The sequence below is a fragment of the Syngnathus typhle genome, linkage group LG19, assembly GCF_033458585.1.
Source record: "Syngnathus typhle isolate RoL2023-S1 ecotype Sweden linkage group LG19, RoL_Styp_1.0, whole genome shotgun sequence".
Classification (NCBI taxonomy): domain Eukaryota; kingdom Metazoa; phylum Chordata; class Actinopteri; order Syngnathiformes; family Syngnathidae; genus Syngnathus; species Syngnathus typhle.
Window position 1 is genome coordinate 6,543,306 of NC_083756.1, and position 6,000 is coordinate 6,549,305.

A 6,000-nucleotide genomic window follows, 5' to 3' on the forward strand; every position below is an offset into this window, starting at 1 on the left:
AAAAAAAAAAAATGGCCGCCAATGCCCATACCTGCAGCTAAGGAAGCCTCTAACAGAGTTCGAATCACAGGTCAGTGTCAGGGACAAACAGTTCAAAGACTATTAGTAGCTCGTCATAATTCACAGCTAATTCCATAAACGAGGGCTGGTGGGTTTTAAATAAATGAGAAGAGGTTGTGCCAAGGTAAATATGCACTTAAGACCACCACGTGAGGTGACCGGGATTAGGCCTTCTGACAAGACTTAAAATGTGACACCAAACCTAAACTGATTTGCAGCTAAGACAAAGAGGAGCACCTGGTTACTGTGCATAAGTTAATTGTTTTGAAAACTAATTTGACTAATACTACTGCCATTGACGGCTAGAGAGATCCAAAATCCATTTGAACTGGGCTGGCAGTTAATACACGATCCTTGTGAAGCTCAGGTTTCCCTAAATAACACCCAAAGACAAAACACTGGCACTTGACCCCATAAGGAGATAAAATGAGGTAGACCAGTTAAACCACAGCGACACCACAATCGTTCACTGAGAAAAGGGAGGTGTAACGATGACTATCACAACACCCCCAACGTTCAAAATCAGACCATCAAACGAAACCAGGGCTTGTGTATATATTTGGGGCAGGATTTAAAAATAAACCAGCCACCCAGATCACCACAATTAAAATCATGCATATGTCCTACTTTATTTGACATTCAGGAATAAAAGTAGTTTAATGTTTGTTTTTGCACATGAAACTAAAAAAGGTGTCACATAATTGAAATGATTTCGTTTTGCTCAACACACATGCGAGTACAAGCGCCAAGTGGTTGCTTTTGAATTTGAATGGAAAAACTTGGGGGAATGTTTGGTGTGTGTGTGTGTGTGTGTGTGTGTGTGTGTGTGTGTGTGTGTGTGTGTGTGTGTGTGTGTGTGTGTGTGTGTGTGTGTGTGTGTGTGTGTGTGTGTGTGTGTGTGTGTTGCCGTGCTAGGCAGCACTCTATTTCTGTCGGGGTTCTGACAGGAGAAGAGCAGGTGCAGCACAATGAACAACTGCAGACCATCTTTTAGTCGTCAAAGCGGCAGAGTGAGTCACATTTCAAGAGCCACCGTCTGACACTAACTGCTTATTTTGATCAATCTTGTCAACTGACATCCAAAACAGCTTGGACCATTTGTCACATGGATCCATAAATACTTTACAATACACATGAAATTACTTACACTTTAACCAAAATGTATAAATGATCAAAATAGTTTTGTAGAATTCCGAACGAGACTTCCTTTTCCCAACAAAATGAATTAAAGTAATTCAAGTATTGAAATAAAGTTGACTTACTGTACTTTACCAATAATGAAAAATAGAAAATATATATTTTCACAACAAATGTATCATAACATTCTTAGTCCAGGATCATCATCTTCATCAACCCAACTAAATTTGTTATATAATTAAAAAAATTAAAAAAATCACAGTAAACACTTCAAGTCAGTCAAAACATTTTCATTACTTTGTCCTTCAGGGCTTAAGATTTCCCCAAACAAAATAAAATCCACATACCTTCTTGATCTTCCTAGCCAGCCATTAAATTTGAAGTTGAAAATGTTCAGTCAGTTTTAGATGTTTCTCCCTGTTTTCGGAAGATTGGAGCGCTGGAGACTTATGGAACAAGACTACTGGGACGTAATAGATGGACTGAAGGGTCAACATGCCGTGGCAACAAAACCCCCCACCCACCCACCCCCTTACTTTCCATCTACGACCCTCCTTCAGGGGGTCCATGTGTCGTGGATACATCTGCAGCATGCGTGAAACCAACGGGAGGGGTGATAAATTTAGAACGGTGCTTTCCCACGTCATCAACACCAAGTCAGATCAATCAGATGATGAGTGTGACAAGTGGCAGTCATATGTGACAAAGTGGAACACGTTAAAAATGACAAGGTGGCTTATGTAAGATAAGAGAACTTGTTTTAAACTAAAGTTGAATATTGATAAGCATGATTAATAGTTGGTGTACTATGCAACATAATAAGTGTGATCAGTGTCATGAAATGAATAAACATTCGGCAAACAGCACCCTCTAGTGTTTATAAACGGTATAGCCACTACAATTCCTGCTACTGTCTTGCTGTTGTTTTTTGGCACTGCCTGTCATATTTAACCACAGAACTTATTATGAAAAAATAAATTAATATATGAGCTCCATTCTCCCTTAAATACTGTATATAAACAGAAGCTGAAATGTTAACTTGAGGTGTGTCAAAGTGTTTGCCCTGCAGAAATAGCCTCACTCAGCAATCTATGGTCCGGTATAACCTGCCTGAGCTTAGAGATTTGAACACAATGCTAAGTCCAGAAACCATCTAGCAGCAGAATCAAGCATTAGAGTAAAAAAAAATGTAATGTATAAGTGGGAAAAATAACTCGGCCATGATTAAATAAACTCAACTGTGTTCCATTTTTTCAATGCATGCCCATTGGCAGAATAAAACTTACATGAGCTTACAGCATCTCCAAAAAATGAATACAGCAGCTTCCAAAAAGTCCCAACTTCACCTCTTCTTTACTGCTCTGTCTCAATTAGCGCAACACAGCTAATTCATCCAAGCTGTCCACTCCCCATAACGCATGGTGAGAAGCCAGATGAGCCGGTGTTTTTCATCAAGATTTGTTTCTCTTGCAAAACACTCCATTTTACGCCCTTTTGCAAACTTGACTGAGCACAAATCATTTTTAATTTAGTAGCCACAGATTGAGTGGAAAAGCCGAGGAGTCCTTGCAATAAAGTAGTTATTCGGGGTATGTTTACACAACAACAAACACTGTCGTGAGCATGCCAGGCCAGGAGTTGGTGAATTATAAAGCCACACAAAGAACCATCAACAAACACATGAACATGATTCACCCTCTTTTGTGATCACCACTAACTGCCAAAATATGTTTGGTGGGGAATAACCAGCTGAGGTCACGCACTTGGATGATTTTGACATCAGATGAAATGCTATCATGCCGGATCGACCAGAAGGCTTCAATCCAGAAATAGGATCAGTTTGTCAATCGGGCAACATGACCACATTAAGCAAAACAACATATAGAAGCTTTTTGTATCCTCGCTGACTCAAGCCTTGCCTTTGAGCATGAGTCATATTCCCGAGACTAAAAAGAGTCAACATCCCTCTGATGGTAATCATTACACTATAAAAAATGCCAGAATAATATTTCAAATGCAGGCATGCTGTGTGCGTACATTGTGTGTCACTGTGTGTGTTTTTTGCGCTAAAGAGGTAGGCAACTGGCTTTTTTTTTGTGGTGCATGAAGATTAGCAAAGAAGGTTTATCTCCGCTACTGACTGACTGCAATTAACCACACGTATACGTGCGTGCGTGCGTGCGTGCGTGCGTGCGCTTGGCAACATCGCCTATTGTGTCATCGCAGCAGCTGTTTCGGTCTCAAATTTCCAACATCTACGCAAAGTTGCCCCATTAGACCCAACTGGATTGTTCGACGATGGCCAATCAGTGTGAGCCTCAGGTATCTATGCAGACAAGAATGTCAGCTCTTCATAGGGGAGGGGGTGTTTGCGGACTGACCTCTCCCGGCCTCACGGCAAGAAACTTGCAAATGAGAAGTGGAAGGGGCCAGCGGGAGCAAACTGTTGGGCAGCTGGATGGAGTTGCTACAGGAGACCACCGTTAACAATTATAGAGCTCTCGTAATCTGGCAATCATTCCACTTCTATATATATTTACAGAAGTTTAGGGTAAAATCCTAAAATAATATTTTGATGTCTTGTTTTGGGTCTGTTGTGGTGTTAATATTGCAGCCGGTCTCTGTGATACATTAAACAGTGAGTTGCTGATTCAGCGGATTCTTCAGCAGCCCATTTAAGGCTTTGTTTCGTCATCCTGCTTTAAATGTGTGTCAAATTAGATTGAAGCGATGACTTCAAGAAGTGAAGTCACCAAAAGGTTGCTCAGGAGCGAACATTATAGGCAAATTATTGTAAGATTTAGATGAATTACAACTCATAATAAAGAAATTTGCTTTTAAGTCAATTGTGATCTGCAGCATGATAGTCATCCAAAAAAAAATGCCAATAAAATCTAAGACCAAAAAAAAAAACTGTAGACATCTGAACAATGGAAAAATAGTGAGAACAAAAGAGGTGCGGTTATTGAGAATGATTTAGTTTGCATGTTTTTATTTCAAAGTCATGGCAACGCAGCACTCCCAAACCATACTTTCAACATGATGTGATGGTTAGTCAACAACATTAACTAGGGGGGAGAGAAAAAAGAAAAAAAAAGACTCAATTGTTCATGTAAATTACAGGTGGGGCCTCCTCTCACCATTATGCTCTCCCAAAAGAAGAGCATCTGCTTCCAATAGCCCATCTCGCCTTCAACCTCCTCCTCCTTTGAGGGGCACACATGAATCCAAAGCTTCGGTTTTATGGATTGGGCCCCCAAAACAATGACGCAACATGCTACAAGACTTATGTAACAAAAGCATTCTGGCAGTTTTTCTCTCTGAACTAAGAGGGGGGGAAACTAAATCACCCCGGGACACACTTAAGCCATTCCCACATGAATATTAGGAACCTTAGGCTATGCCATAACGTAGATGGCATACAGTTGCAAGAAAAAATGAATCCTCTGGAATTCTGCATACTTATAAAATCATTGTAGAAAAAGTGACAATTGTGGCCCAGATTAAGATGACAAATGGTTGTCAAGCTATGATGGTTGTCAAGCTATGCAGCATCATGACAGCTTGTAAAAGTAACCTGAGCTAGTTACTCGGCCATGCGCCCATAATAATATGACCCACGCTGCAAGTAATTCATTAAGATCTCTATTTACAATTTGTGCAGGTCATATACATCCTGAATAAACAAACTGACTATATTTTGTTTGCTGAGTCCAATACAGGCTCGATTGAATGAGACAATTAAGCGCACTAGAAGAATGAGTAAAATTGCACAATAGTCATCCTATAATAATAATGCTGGTGAGCATGGAGATAGCATTGCATTGACTTTTAGATGGATATTAATTGAATGCATGCTCAGACGGCTTTCTATAGACCGCACCTTTAAAGATTGGACATCTACTTTTATGTAGATTTAAAATTTTACACCTGTCCGAGAAGCGTCTCGGACGTCAGACAAAATGTTTAATCCCTCGTAATGAACAGCAGGCAATGATTTTTTATTTTTATTTTTTTTAACGGACTTTAAACCAGACTTCTTGCAAATGCTTCTTCACGAGTCGTGTTTCTATTTGCAGGGAAATTGATGCGATTAGTCCAAACTTTTCTCCGCCGCTCCGGTGAGTAAAACGTCCTGCAGCGAAATGTTTTGAAAGCAAACAAGGAAAAGCCCAACTTACCCGTGGCTGTCTTTGTTGAAGCACGTCAATGTGACGCCAGTAGAGCCAAGGGTCGCCTAAAAAAAAAACTTTTGGAACATCCCGTTTGCACATGCATGTACAAAAACCAACATACGACCGCTGTCATTCACAGCGAACCATCGCCTGTCATAAACTTAATCACGCCCATCAAGCTACAAATGATGTCAACATCTGCTTCTTGTTATTTACTTCAAAATAAAAGCAAATGTGCGTGCATTTTTTATTGCTTTACAAAGACTCTTACAACCCCTCCAAGGAGCACGCATCCACTTTTGATCATTTATTCTTATTTATCCTAATCCTGTAATAATGTGGGCTTCTACCCAGAGACTATGAGATTGAATTCTGCAGCTTTTTGTGAGGTTATAATACTGAAGTCAAGCTCACAACATCCAGTTAAAGTATGTTCACTTGGGTTTACGCACTTCCTCTACATTCTTGTGGCCAAACAAGCCAGAGTTTTTCTTTTTGTGGAGAAAAAAAAATCCCTAATTGTCATAGAGATGGGAAATTCTCAGTGATAAAAGTAGTGGATGATTTTGTGTTTCCACAAAGTTTGGACTAGTCTGTGAGACCCAATAATCAAAAGAATAAGTTGCAG

The 6,000-nt window shown here is 40.0% G+C and overlaps 1 protein-coding gene across 2 annotated transcripts in view; it reads right to left on the minus strand.

Annotated features, from left to right (window-relative positions):
• Positions 1–5,538, minus strand: part of svila (supervillin a) — a 30,003-nt gene extending 24,465 nt beyond the window's left edge. The window contains exon 1 of one of the 2 annotated variants that reach the window (XM_061265580.1): positions 5,379–5,538. The gene's annotated coding sequence lies outside the window, so the exon portion shown is untranslated. Of the gene's footprint in view, positions 1–1,544; positions 1,705–5,378 lie in introns of those variants that run through there. The other variant, XM_061265579.1, reaches the window with a different exon arrangement.
• Positions 5,539–6,000: the final 462 nt, after the last annotated feature.